This window comes from Saccostrea cucullata, unplaced genomic scaffold (assembly GCF_032062105.1).
Source record: "Saccostrea cucullata isolate Sc308-1 unplaced genomic scaffold, CSIRO_AGI_Scuc_v1 ctg6280, whole genome shotgun sequence".
In the NCBI taxonomy this organism is placed as follows: Eukaryota; Metazoa; Mollusca; class Bivalvia; order Ostreida; family Ostreidae; genus Saccostrea; species Saccostrea cuccullata.
This window is the reverse complement of record NW_026928428.1, coordinates 19,635-34,374: the sequence shown is the minus strand read 5'-3', so window position 1 is coordinate 34,374 and position 14,740 is coordinate 19,635. Positions and strand designations below refer to the sequence as shown.

The window sequence follows — 14,740 nt, the reverse complement described above, 5'->3', positions numbered from 1 at the left end:
ATTTTGATCGCCGATTTGCGCCATTGCTCTGACGTCATAGGTGTCAGTCCTGGTCAAGCGAAGTACTTATTGTGATTAAAAAACGGTTCAATGGCTTCGTCCATAAACCCCACTAGAAATTAAATAATTGATAATTGGTTAATTGATAGATAATTAGATATAATTTGTGGCGTTTGGATGAAAAATAAGCACAGGAAAGGTTTTAGGACGTTTTTAGCTGCCAGGGACTTGGTCGGTACGAGGATATGTCTCCATTCAGCGCATTCGTTTATTTACGATCACAATTTTTTCTGTATTATATAAAATATCTATTTAATGGAAATATACTTTTCAAGAAAAAAAAATAATTTGTAAACATGCATTTTAAAAGTCCGGCACGCACATCATGCACTTAGAATTGTGAAGTGCGTAATGGCGCACGGCGCCATTGAAGATCGAAGTGTCCTTGCTGAAATGATATTCATTGCTGGACTAGATAGAAGATACACAAGATCTGTTTGTGTATAATTTATTAATATAACGAAGAAAGAAACCGAAAAACCACCATTTTTATAATTATTTAAGAGGTCAAACGTTAATAATTCGATCTATTCAGTCGAAGCCAGGAGTTGCCAATGGCTTCGTCTTCAATGCCCTCTCCTCCTTTATGTATGTTTTTGTTTTTTTATTTGTCAGCCCAATACATATAAGATTAAGCGTCCATAGCCAAAGTAATATTGTCAATATCAAATTTTTTTCCAACCTATGTGTATTTTTTTTATTTCATGCAAAATCTATCCGGTAGATGTTTTCTTTTTTTGTACGATACGCTTTACGAGGTCTAATTGCTCATTGACACCTATGACGTTTCAGTACCACGTGACCCCTATCTAATTAGCGGAGATTTTCAATCTGAGGAGCCTACATTACGGATGTAAAATGGCTTAAATACGACAGTTTAAAACATTATTTCATAATTAAACGATAATTATATGTTTCAGAATATTAGGGTCTTCCACTTCCTTCGGAAGACCCCTACTGTTATTCTATTGTTTCTTATTATTCTTTTTTTTTTCCCGCTCGACTTTTGACAGGCGATTTCTCAAAGACCTTTGGACTGATCGTTATGAAACTTTCAGGATAGATAGCTTGTAGTTAAACCTATTTAAACCTGTTTTCAGTTTTTTATGCATGCCTTTATTTGTGAGTTATTGCCCTTTAATTGAAAATTTTTGATGTCTCGTTTCCACTGAAAATCTCAAAAATGACATAAGATATTTACACGAAAGTTGGAGAACTTGTAGCCAATACATTGTAGATGTGCACAACGATAAAATTATATAGCTGATTTCATAAAGTTTGGAAGCTATAAAACGGCAAATTTTAGTAATTTTTTTTCTTGAATTTTTGCTACTTTTTGTGTAATAACTTTTAAACCGAGAATAATTTGGTAAGAAATATATTACAAAAGTTGTGTGTAATTACGAGAGCTTTCATATTAGATTAACGGAAAGGGGCTGGCCCCTATAATTAGGGGTTAATAGCTCATACACGCTTTTTTCTGATAGCTAAAATATTGGTATATTATGAAAAAGTTTGACTGAAATAATTTCGAACTTATAAAATCTTGTCATTTGATATAAAAAGAAATAAACTTCCAGCTATATTTAATTGTTTTTTTTATAAAACAAGTACATGTATGTGAGAAACCTTTCAGGAACAAGTTGTCTTCTATAGCCAGCCAAGCCTTTACTGCATGTGCACATTTTTAGTTGATGCATCTAAAAGATATAGTTTTGATTCGGTGTTTCTTTGTTTTCTTTTTATTCAAATAATTTTAAAATGTGATGATGTACACAACAATAATTAGTACCTAGTTTAGAGGATTTTTTCGCGCTTGTTTGTAAACAACGCGCGGCATTGTGGGAAATAGGAAGGTACTAAAGACGCGATGTACTAAACACTGATTTGACCTGATTCAAATTTGTCTGTAAATGTTCCAAACAATTGAATTTTTGTATAGCATATGCCTCGAAGTCATAAAGTCTGTACATAAGTAATTTAAAATACTCAATATTACCATTTAATTAAAAATTAAAACGTCAGGTAAATATCAGGTCTCTAGTATATCCCGTTTTTAGTGTGCCCCTTCGAGTCGATGTCGGACATGTTTGCCATGGTTTACAAACTGAAAATAGAATGATTTGTGAAGTTGAACATTTTCTCACAAAGAATACGTATGTAGACACGCACACTCATTTAATCTGCAGCTACAAAGTACTTTGTCACTCCCCTGGAACATTATTCTAAGCAGAATTATCCAGATTCATATATTCTAAGAATCTTGTGTGAATTGTTTACGAGGAAATTCCAACTGTCACATTAACAAGGATGAACACTCTTGACTCTGCTTGGGATTTCCCAGTGATAATTGTATCGAGTGATGAAAGAGCTGACGTCGACATTTTAATGTATGATTGGCTTGGACCATTGGAATGAAGGTTAGAATATTTTTATTACTTAAAATTTACACTACTGATTACATGACAGTGACATACATTGATGTTATTAGAAATACACAGACACACCGATATATTATCTGTTTTACAGTTCAGACGCTCTCTGTTTACCTTGTAAATCCCCACAGCTTTATATTTTATTTTTTTTAATTTGAGGATGTAATTTCAACAAGTCCTAGTCACTGTTACTTTCAAAACCAAAAATGCAAAAATTCCAACACAACAGTCCTACTCTATCATAGTGATCATACCCTATAATTCAAACTGCACTTAGTGTTACAGAATATATTCAACTAATTATATATTGACAGTGTGACTGTTAGGGTGAAGGCAGATACTTATTTAGTTTTAATTTAGATTGTGCTTGTCAAGCCGCATTTGACATAATGGTGCATCCATGCTCAGTGTTCACACTGAGAGTTTATTCAAATGTTTAATTCGAATGAATTCACTGCTCGTTAAATTACTTCCCATTAGCTCCATGTGAACATGACTAAGGATAGCTAATTCAAATTAAATAGAAATGAATTTTGAATGTAGCTTAAACATTTTAAAGAAGCTAAGCACTGTGGGTCCAAAGTATACTGCGGAAAAATTGTGTGGAGCAATGTGCAAGTCAAATCTTCTTTTGCCGAGGTGTTATCATAAGAGCTCGCATTATGGGCAGGGATTTGTGCTGCTGTCTGGACTCGCTATAAATAGATGTTTTCAAAAAGTCTTAATTTTTTAATATCATACTTTACTGACAAAAAAGGACAAATATTGCTCAGTTAAATTGCAAAAGAAATTTGTTTAAAAAAATTGTAATAATAGAAAGTTTGCTTTTTTGTTTGATAAGACTGCTGTAATGGTTTAATGTTTGTTTATTTGCCTTAATCATACATTTTCAGTCATTTCATGGTGCCACCACTTGGGATGGTATTAGCTGCAAATATAGACTTGTACTTAGCACTTATTGCCTTTAAGAAGTATGAGATCCATTTTGTGCTAACACCTACCATGACACAGAATCTTGGTTTATGCAGTCTCATAGGAGTAACCTGTCTAAAGCATTTAGCAATGGGATTGGAGCCTGAGACGTAAGGTTCAATTTCTTATTGATACTTTGATAATATTTATTTGAGAATTTCACTTATTCACATACTTAGAGATGTTGATATATACTGTTGAATAGCATCACATAGACCTTTACTTAGCTAACTTAAGTAAACATGTACTGTGAGGTTTTTAAGGTCTCATTCATTTTATATGCCGGATGCATGTTAAGGAACATTACTGCATAAATGTTTTTGTCTTAAATTTGAAGCTCTTTACTAATGCCCTGTTCATACGGAGAGTTTAATTCGAATTAAACATAAGTTTACTGCGAATCAGCTTCGCTTAAACACTCTCAATTTAATGCGAATTAGTTTACTTCGCATTAGTTTACTGCGCATTAAATTACTTTGCATTAGCTCCGTGTGAACGCTAAGCGAAGCTAATTCGAATTAAATTTTGGGGCATGCGTAATGGCAAAATTAAGTAAAATGCGTCATGTCGGTGGTCAGCTTTTAAGTGCTTGTGCTATTTTTGTGTGAAAATTTAAGAAAAATGTGTTAATCACTAAAATATGTCTCCAGACACTGTGACATTATGTCAAATGCATCTGCTTCTGCATAAGGTGACGTGATTTGCAAATGACGTCATAATAGCCTTCCTCACGCCTGACTGTCGAAGTAAAATTTTAATTCGCATTAGTTTACTTCGCATTAGCTGTCGTGTGAACGCAATTTAATTCGCATTAGTTTGATTCGCATTAGTTTACTTCGCATTAATTTACTGCGAATTAAATTCTCCGTGTGAACAGGGCATTATATAGAGATATGTTACCATATAGTGTTAAACGTCTTCAAATTAGGGTAACCTTTACTTTAAACTCAGCAATGTGAGTGTGTTGTGTGAACTTGTGTTAGCAAGACAGTGTGTTGTATGAAATTGTGTTAGTCTGACAGTGGGTTGTGTGAATACTTGTTAGCTGTTGCGTAAACTAGTGTAAGCGAGACAGCGTGTTGTGTGAAATCGTGTATAAAGTGTAAGTGTGACAGTGTGTTGTGTAAACTCGTGTTAGCTAGACAGAGTGTTGATTGAACTCGTATTAGCGAGACTTCGTGTTGTGTAAACTCGGGTTAGCGAGACTGCGTGTTGTGTAAACTCATGTTAGCGAGACAGCGTGTTGTGTGAACTCTTATTAACGAACAGCATGTTGTGTGAATTTGTGCTAGCGTGTCAGTGTGTTGTGTGAACTTGTGTTATCCTGAAAATTTGTCGTGTGAACTGGTGTTAGAGAGACAGTGTGTTGTGTGAACTTGTGTTAGCGATATTGCATATTGTGTGAACTCTTGTTAGCGAGACTGTGTGTTATGTAAACTCGTGTTAGAGAGACAGCGTGTTGTGTGAACTCGTGTTAGCGATATTGCATGTATTTTGAATTTGTGTTAGCGTGACAGTGTGTTGTGTAAACTCGTGTTAGCCTGACAGTGTGTTTTGTAAAATGGTATTAAGATTACAGTGTGTTGTGTGAAATGGTATTAGGATGACAGTGTGTTATCGCAACAGCGTTTGGTGCGAACTTGTGTAAGTGAATAGTGAGACAGCCTGTTTTGTGAATTTGTGTTAGCGTGACAGTGTGTTGTGTGAACTCGTGTTAGCCTGACAGTGTGTTGTGTGAAATGGTATTAGGATGACAGTGTGTTGTGTGAAAATGGTTTTAGGATGACAGTGTGTTATCGCAACAGCGTTTGGTGCGAACTTGTGTTAGTGAATAGTGAGACAGCCTGTTTTGTGACTTTGTGTTAGCGTGACAGTGTATTGTGTAAACTCGTGTTAGCGTGACAGTGTATTGTGTAATTTCATGTTAGTGAGATTGCGTGTTGTGTAAACTCATGTTAGCGTGACAGTGTGTTGTGTGAATTCATCTAAGCGTGACAGTGTGTTGTGTGAACTTGTGTTAGCTAGACAGTGTGTTGTATGAACTCATATTAGCGAGACTGCGTGTTGTGTAAACTTGTGTTAGCCAGACAGCGTGTTGTGTGAACTTGTGTTAGCAAGACAGCGTGTTTGTGAATTCGTGTTAGCATGATAGTGTGTTGTGTGAACTTGTGTTAGCCTGATATTTTGTTGTGTGAAATTGTATTAGCGTCACAGTGTGTTGTGTGTTAGTGTAACAGCGTGTGGTGCAAACTTGTGTTAGTGCGAAAGTGTTTTTCAGTGTTGTGATGGCGAGCTGTGTGATAGCCTAATGGCATCTTTTGTGTCAGTAAGATGGCACGTTTTTATGAAAGTGCTATTGAGCTTTAGCAAGTGGCCCTATCTGGACACACCTTATTATGATTGATCAGTTCTCAGATATACAGTGAATTACCGGTATTATTGTCAACATGAAATCAGCATTTACAGTTGCAATTACCTAGTTAGTAATCATAAGATATTGGTTTGCCAGTTATTAAAATTATGGTGTTCCAATGATGTGAAGTTGCAGTGTGTTAGCATGTTAATTTCAACAGACTGCCACTCCAATGCAGCTTTAAACAACATGCTGCTGTGTTAACACAAAACAAAATATCATGCAAACACAACTCTAAACAATCTGTTGAGTGTTAGCTTCACTGCGTGTTGGATTCAGTGTGCTGGCATATTATCACTGACGTACATGCTAGCACATTGTCACCTCGTGCTAGTATGTTGTCATAAATACTCTAGCACATTATCCTAGACCCGCTAGTGCATTATTACTTTGCACTTGTATGTTGTCTTATTAGGGAATAGCATAAATGACTGCCTTGATTGGTGTAAACTTCTTTTAATTGATGAAAGAGTACATTAAAATTTACAAATTATACAGGGAAAATGTGACAATATCTTAGAACTCAATTTTATAATCTAATTTATAATCTCATGAATTGCATGTTTTATTGATAAAAGAATTATAAATTAAAAAATTTCAATTTCTTTTTGATAGGTGTGACTCATCTGAATACTGAATTTTGATACCAAGCATGACCGTGATTTGCCAGAAGATCATCTGTTTGGATGTGACATGGAATAAACAGCATAGTGAAAATAAGTCAAGTTTTGGTTTGTGACGACAACTTTTAAACACACTGTGTATCATTTTTAAATTTTGATTTCACAACATGAATCCACAAATATGAGCATATCAATTGCTCTCGGTTTTTCAAGTGAAATAGTTTTTGTAACAGAAATACATGTACCAGTAATTACATTGGACAAAATGTTATTTTTAAATATAATAATATTTTGTTTGTGTTGCATGTTGACCTCTTTATTAAGGTCTTCCCTTTCAAAGTTTAGACTTACTTATTCTAATGATTTAGATAGATCCTCTGTCTTCAGCAGGAATATAAGATCTTGTAATACATGTATGTGTATTTTTACAGTATAATGTAAAAAAAAAAATTATTTTGGCACATACAATTAAATAAAGTCATATACATGTGTATGATTCCAAGGAATTCAATACATAGGGCATGTACATGTAGTTTTCTAAAACAAGATTAAAGAGATGTCCAGTCACATTTCAATGTCAACTGCAAAACTGTGCCTGTTGCATACTTATTAGCCCATCTGAGCTAAAGGAACAAGTAAATTTTTTAAAAACATAATTTTATCCATTATCATCATTGTCTAAAATTTCACAATATCATTTTCCAGAACCAAAGTGAAACTTGGCATAGAGCATCCTTAGTGTAGGGGATTCAAATTGTTCTTATGCAGGGCAATACTTTCAAAGAGATTTGTTTCTTTAATGCTGTAAATGTATTATATTTAGCATGTACAATATTTGGTGGAAATTGACTTTTGAATAAGTTAGCGTAGATATTCTTATTTTTATTTATGTACAAAACTTTTAGCTTTGTACTTGATTTAGTGATTGCTGCATTCCGCAAAAGCCGCTAAAAAAGAATACACAGCCATATGTAATATGTTTACAATAAACCTTTCAGAGAATTTTACACTCCTGTTGAGGTACCACCAGTAATGCTAGTGGAAAGCTGCAAATTCGAAATATACACAACACATTTCTGTGCGTTTATTATAAAAGTATTGTTCTACTTACTGATTGCAACTAATGAAGATTGTTCATCATTATTGTAAATACATTTGGATTTTTTGATTTATTATATAAAAATTTGTTTATTTTATTTACCTAGTTATATTGTATATTAAATGATTTTTAAGCCATTTTTAAGATGGCAATGTAGCAAAACACTTATGTTTCTGTAGTATGACACGTTTCACAAACATAATTGTAACAAAGATGATATATCCGATATCAAAAGTCATAATATTGGAAGTTTAACTGTTGTGGATACGATTTCAAGAATGCTGTTAGAGAGAGTACCCTTTAGACCTCATGCTCACACCAAATTAAAGAATTCAAGTAAGGGTTTTTGAGACAAATCGAAAAAGAGAATGTTAGCAAAGTTGACAATCTAGACAGAAACATTTAATCTTTTGCTGATTGCTTGGAAGGAAGACCCACTCGTTGCTTTGCAAAAAAGCTAAAAAAGAATACACAGCCATATGTAATATGTTTACAATAAACCTTTCAGAGAATTTTACACTCCTGTTGAGGTACCACCAGTAATGCTAGTGGAAAGCTGCAAATTCGAAATATACACAACACATTTCTGTGCGTTTATTATAAAAGTATTGTTCTACTTACTGATTGCAACTAATGAAGATTGTTCATCATTATTGTAAATACATTTGGATTTTTTGATTTATTATATAAAAATTTGTTTATTTTATTTACCTAGTTATATTGTATATTAAATGATTTTTAAGCCATTTTTAAGATGGCAATGTAGCAAAACACTTATGTTTCTGTAGTATGACACGTTTCACAAACATAATTGTAACAAAGATGATATATCCGATATCAAAAGTCATAATATTGGAAGTTTAACTGTTGTGGATACGATTTCAAGAATGCTGTTAGAGAGAGTACCCTTTAGACCTCATGCTCACACCAAATTAAAGAATTCAAGTAAGGGTTTTTGAGACAAATCGAAAAAAGAGAATGTTAGCAAAGTTGACAATCTAGACAGAAACATTTAATCTTTTGCTGATTGCTTGGAAGGAAGACCCACTCGTTGCTTTGCAACGAGCTTTGCTCTAGTTATTATTATTGTGTTTTTTTTCTTACCGATTTTGTGCACGCGATTTCTCAAAAACGGCCCGATGGATTTCCATGAAAGTTTCAGAACTTATGTAACATCACTTGAACCTTATGCGTTTTTTTCTGTTTTGATGACGTCACTTCCGGTCCGGAGTTATAAGCATTTTAATGATTTTTTAAGGGTCAGTTTGTCCGCACGATTTCTCCTAAACGGCTGTAGGTAGACACATGATACTTTCAGGCATGGTAGACCTAAGTCTGTAGATTTGCGGAATGTATTTCATTTTTATCGGAAGTACCGCACGTCGGCGCTCGCTACGGCCCGAAAATAGTCTTATCACAAATTTGAAAATTTTAAACACCTTTTCTACGATATCTTTTTACCTGGAAATATTTTGTTAAAACATATAGAACAAAAGAAGTGTAGAATTCCAAGATCTTTCGAATGATATCTCGTAAAAAGGGCTGGCCCCTAAAATTAGGGGCCTAGAGGGGCCAAAAGTTTTCCTTTTATATCTCATAAAGTATTGAGAATTTGTAATACGTCAAAGAAGCAAAGTTGTTCAATGTCAAGCTCTTTTGACGTCACTTATCGGAAGTAGTCGAAAAACGAATTCTTAACCCGTTTTTGGGTAACATATGTCTCTGGGAGCATAAAAATTAATTTTCCGTCCGTCGTCGTCACTTCAGGTCAAACCGGAAGTAGCAAAAAATGGCTTATTTTAGCATTAATTAACATAAATTAAGGTGATTTATACATTTTTGGGCGTTATAACTCATTTTTGTATAAAAATGAAAGTTACTTCCGGTCAAACAGGACGGAAGACCTACTCGTTGCTTTGCAACGAGCTTTGCTCTAGTTATTCTTTTTTTTTTTCCCGCTCGACTTTTGACAGGCGATTTCTCAAAGACCTTTGGACTGATCGTTATGAAACTTTCAGGATAGATAACTTGTAGTTAAACCTATTTAAAACTGTTTTCAGTTTTTTTATGCATGCCTTTATTTGTGAGTTATTGCCCTTTAATTGAAAATTTTTGATGTCTCGTTTCCACTGAAAATCTCAAAAATGACATAAGATATTTACACGAAAGTTGGAGAACTTGTAGCCAATACATTGTAGATGTGCACAACGATAAAATTATATAGCTGATTTCTTAAAGTTTGGAAGCTATAAAACGGCAAATTTTAGTAATTTTTTTTCTTTGAATTTTTGCTACTTTTTGTGTAATAACTTTTAAACCGAGAATAATTTGGTAAGAAATATATGACAAAAGTTGTGGGTAATTACGAGAGCTTTCATATTTGATTAACGAAAAGGGGCTGGCCCCTATAATTAGGGGTTAATAGCGCATACACACTTTTTTCTGATAGCTAAAAATATTGGTATATTATGAAAAAGTTTGACTGAAATAATTTCGAACTTATAAAATCTTGTCATTTGATATAAAAAGAAATAAACTTCCAGCTATATTTAATTGTTTTTTATATAAAACAAGTACATGTATGTGAGAAACCTTTCAGGAACAAGTTGTCTACTATAGCCAGCCAAGCCTTTACTGCATACATGTGCACATTTTTAGTTGATGCATCTAAAAGATATAGTTTTGATTCGGTGTTTCTTTGTTTTCTTTTTATTCAAATAATTTTAAAATGTGATGATGTACACAACAATAATTAGTACCTAGTTTAGAGGATTTTTTCGCGCTTGTTTGTAAACAACGCGCGGCATTGTGGGAAATAGGAAGGTACTAAAGACGCGATGTACTAAACACTGATTTGACCTGATTCAAATTTGTCTGTAAATGTTCCAAACAATTGAATTTTTGTATAGCATATGCCTCGAAGTCATAAAGTCTGTACATAAGTAATTTAAAATACTCAATATTACCATTTAATTAAAAATAAAACGTCAGGTAAATATCAGGTCTCTAGTATATCCCGTTTTTAGTGTGCCCCTTCGAGTCGACGTCGGACACATGTTTGCCATGGTTTACAAACTGAAAATAAAATGATTTGTGAAGTTGAACATTTTCTCACAAAGAATCTGTTTGTAGACATGTACACTCATTTAATCTGCAGCTACGAAGTACTTTGTCACTTCTCTGGAACATTATTCTAAGCAGAATTATCCCGATTCATATATTCTAAGAATCTTGTGTGAATTGTTTACGAGGAAATTCTGACTGTCACATTAACAAGGATGAACACTCTTGACTCTGCTTCGGATTCCCCAGTGATAATTGTATCGAGTGATGAAAGAGCTGACGGCGACATTTTAATGTATGATTGGCTTGGACCATTGGAATGAAGGTTAGAATATTTTTATTACTTAAAATTTACACTACTGATTACATGACAGTGACATACATTGATGTTATTAGAAATACACAGACACACCGATATATTATCTGTTTTACAGTTCAGACGCTCTCTGTTTACCTTGTAAATCCCCACAGCTTTATATTTTATTTTTTTTAAATTTGAGGATGTAATTTCAACAGTCCTACTATCTATCATAGTGATCATTCTCTATAATTCAAACTGCACTTAATGTTACAGAATATATTCAACTAATTATATATTGACAGTGTGACTGTAAGGGTGAGGGCAGATACTTATTTAGTTTTAATTTAGATTGTGCTTGTCAAGCCGCATTTGACATTTGGTGCATCCATGCTCAGTGTTCACACTGAGAGTTTATTCAAATGTTTAATTCGAATGAATTCACTGATCGTTAAATTACTTCCCATTAGCTCCATGTGAACATGAGTAAGGATAGCTAATTCAAATTAAATAGAAATGAATTTTGAATGTAGCTTAAACATGTTAAAGAAGCTAAGCACTGTGGGTCCAAAGTATACTGCGGAAAAATTGTGTGGAGCAATGTGCAAGTCACAATCTTCTTTTGCCAAGGTCTTATCATAAGAGCTGGCATTATGGGCAGGGATTTGTGCTGCTGTCTGGACTCGCTATAAATAGATGTTCTCAAAAAGTCTTAATTATTTAATATCATACTTTACTGACAAAAAAGGACAAATATTGCTCAGTTAAATTGCAAAAGAAATTTGTTTTAAAAAATTGTAATAATAGAAAGTTTGCTTTTTTGTTTGATAAGACTGCTGTAATGGTTTAATGTTTGTTTATTTGCCTTAATCATACATTTTTCAGTCATTTCATGGTGCCACCACTTGGGATGGTATTAGCTGCAAATATAGACTTGTACTCAGCACTTTTTGCCTTTAAGAAGTATGAGATCCATTTTGTGCTAACACCTACCGTGACACAGTATCTTGGTTTATGCAGTCTCATAGGAGTAGCCTGTCTAAAGCATTTAGCAATGTTTGGAACCTGCGACGTAAGGTTCAGCTTCTTATTGATACTTTTATTTATAATATTTATTTGAGAATTTCACTCATTCACATACTTAGAGATGTTGAATATATTGTTGAATAGCATCAATTTAGACCTTTACTTAGCAAAGTAAACATGTACTGTGAGGTTTTTAAGGTCTCATTCATTTTATATGCCAGATGCATGTTAAGGAACATTACTGCATAAATGTTTTTGTCTTAAATTTTTTTGTCTTAAAAGCTCTTTACTAATATAGAGATATGTTAGTGTTAAAGTACTTAAACCTCTTCAAATTAGGGTAGACTTTTACTTTAGACTCAGCAATGTGAGTGTGTTGTGTGAACTTGTGTTAGCGAGACAGTGTGTTGTATGAATTTGTGTTAGCAAGGCAGTGTGTTTTGTGAACTTAATTGTGTTAGCCTGACAGTGGGTTGTGTGAATTCTTGTTAGCTTGACGATGTGTTGCGTAAACTCTTGTTAGCGGGACAGCGTGTTGTGTGAAATCGTGTATAAAGTGTAAGTGTGACAGTGTGTTGTGTAAACTCATGTTAGCTAGACAGAGTGTTGATTGAACTCGTATTAGCGAGACTTCGTGTTGTGTAAACTCGTGTTAGTGAGACTGCGTGTTGTGTAAACTTGTGTTAGCGAGACAGCGTGTTGTGTGAACTCTTATTAACGAGACAGCATGTTGTGTGAATTCGTGTTAGCGTGACAGTGTGTTGTGTGAACTTGATATCCTGAAAATTTGTCGTGTGAACTGGTGTTAGAGAGATAGTGTGTTGTGTGAACTCGTGTTAGCGAGATTGCATATTGTGTGAACTCGTGTTAGCCAGACTGCGTGTTATGTGAACTCGTATTAGCGATATTGCATGTTTTTTGAGTTTGTGTTAGCGTGACAGTGTGTTGAGTGAACTCGTGTTAGCGTGACAGTGTGTTGTGTGAACTCGTGTTAGCCTGACAGTGTGTTGTGTGAAATGGTATTAGGATGACAGTGTGTTATGGCAACAGTGTTTGGTGCGAACTTGTGTTAGTGAATAGTGAGACAGCCTGTTTTGTGAATTCGTGTTAGCTTGACAGTGTATTGTGTGAACTCGTGTTAGCCTGACAGTGTGTTGTGTGAAATGATATTAGAATGACAGTGTGTTGTGTGAAATGGTATTAGGATGACAGTGTGTTATCGCAACAGCATTTGGTGCGAACTTGTGTTAGTGAATAGTGAGACAGCCTGTTTTGTGACTTTGTGTTAGCGTGACAGTGTATTGTGTAAACTCGTGTTAGCGTGACAGTGTATTGTGTAAACTCGTGTTAGTGAGACTGCGTGTTGTGTAAACTCATGTTAGCGTGACAGTGTGTTGTGTGAATCCATCTAAGCGTGACAGTGTGTTGCGTGTACTTGTGTTAGCTAGACAGTGTGTTGTATGAACTCGTATTTGCGAGACTGCGTGTTGTGTAAAACTTGTGTTAGCAAGACAGCATGTTGTGTGAACTTGTGTTAGCGAGACAGCGTGTTTGTGAATTTGTGTTAGCATGATAGTGTGTTGTGTGAACTCGTGTTAGCCTGATATTTTGTTGTGTGAAATTGTATTAGCATGACAGTGTGTTGTGTGTTAGTGTGACAGCGTGTGGTGCGAACTTGTGTTAGTGCGAAAGTGTTTTTCAGTGTTGTGATGGCGAGCTGTGTGATAGCCTAATGGCGTCTTTTGTGTCGGTAAGATGGCACGCTTTTATGAAAGTGCTATTGAGCTTTAGCAAGTGGCCCTATCTGGACACGCCTTATTATAATTGATCAGTTCTCAGATATACAGTGAATTACCGGTATTATTGTCACCATGAAATCAGCATTTACAGTTGCAATTGCCTAGTTAGTAATCATAAGATATTGGTTTGCGAGTTTTAAAATTATGGTGTTCCAATGATGTGAAGTTGCAGTGTGTTAGCATGTTAATTTCAACAGACTGCCACTCCAATGCAGCTTTAAACAACACACTGCTGTGTTTACACAAAACAAAATATCATGCAAACACAACTCTAAACAATCTGTTGAGTGTTAGCTTCACTGCATGTTGGATTCAGTGTGCTGGCATATTATCACTGACGTACATGCTAGCACATTGTCACCTCGTGCTAGTATGTTGTCATAAATACTCTAGCACATTATCCTAAACCCACTAGTGCATGATTACTTTGCACTTGTATGTTGTCTTATTAGGGGATAGCATAAATGACTGCCTTAATTGGTGTAAACTTCTTTTAATTGATGAAAGAGTACATTAAAATTTACAAATTATACACAGAAAATGTGACAATATCTTATCTCTTAGTTTGATAATCTAATTTATAATCTCATGAATTGCACTTTTTAGCTCACCTGAGCCAAAGGCTCAAGTGAGCTTTTCTGATCACATTGTGTCCGTCGTCCGTCCGTCCGTCCGTAAACTTTTCACATTTTCGACTTCTTCTCAAGAACCACTGGGCCAATTTTGACCAAACTTGGTACAAAGCGTGCTTGGGTAAAGGGGAATTTAAATTGTTAAAATGAAGAGACATATCCCCTCGCAAGGGGAGATAATCAAGAAAATACAAAAATAGGGTGGGGTCATTAAAAAATCTTCTTCTCAAGAACCACTGGGCCAGAAAAACTGAAACTTATGTGGAAGCATCCTTGGTATAATGTAGATTCTTAATTGTTAAAATAATGACCCCCGGGGA

General features: G+C 34.7%; 1 long non-coding RNA gene across 1 annotated transcript; it reads left to right on the top strand.

Annotated features, from left to right (window-relative positions):
• Positions 1 to 2,260: 2,260 nt before the first annotated feature.
• LOC134277534 (uncharacterized) lies at positions 2,261 to 7,699 on the top strand. The gene is made up of 3 exons (XR_009994270.1): positions 2,261 to 2,480; positions 3,389 to 3,577; positions 6,496 to 7,699. It is a non-coding gene; the product is annotated as an uncharacterized LOC134277534 (long non-coding RNA).
• Positions 7,700 to 14,740: the final 7,041 nt, after the last annotated feature.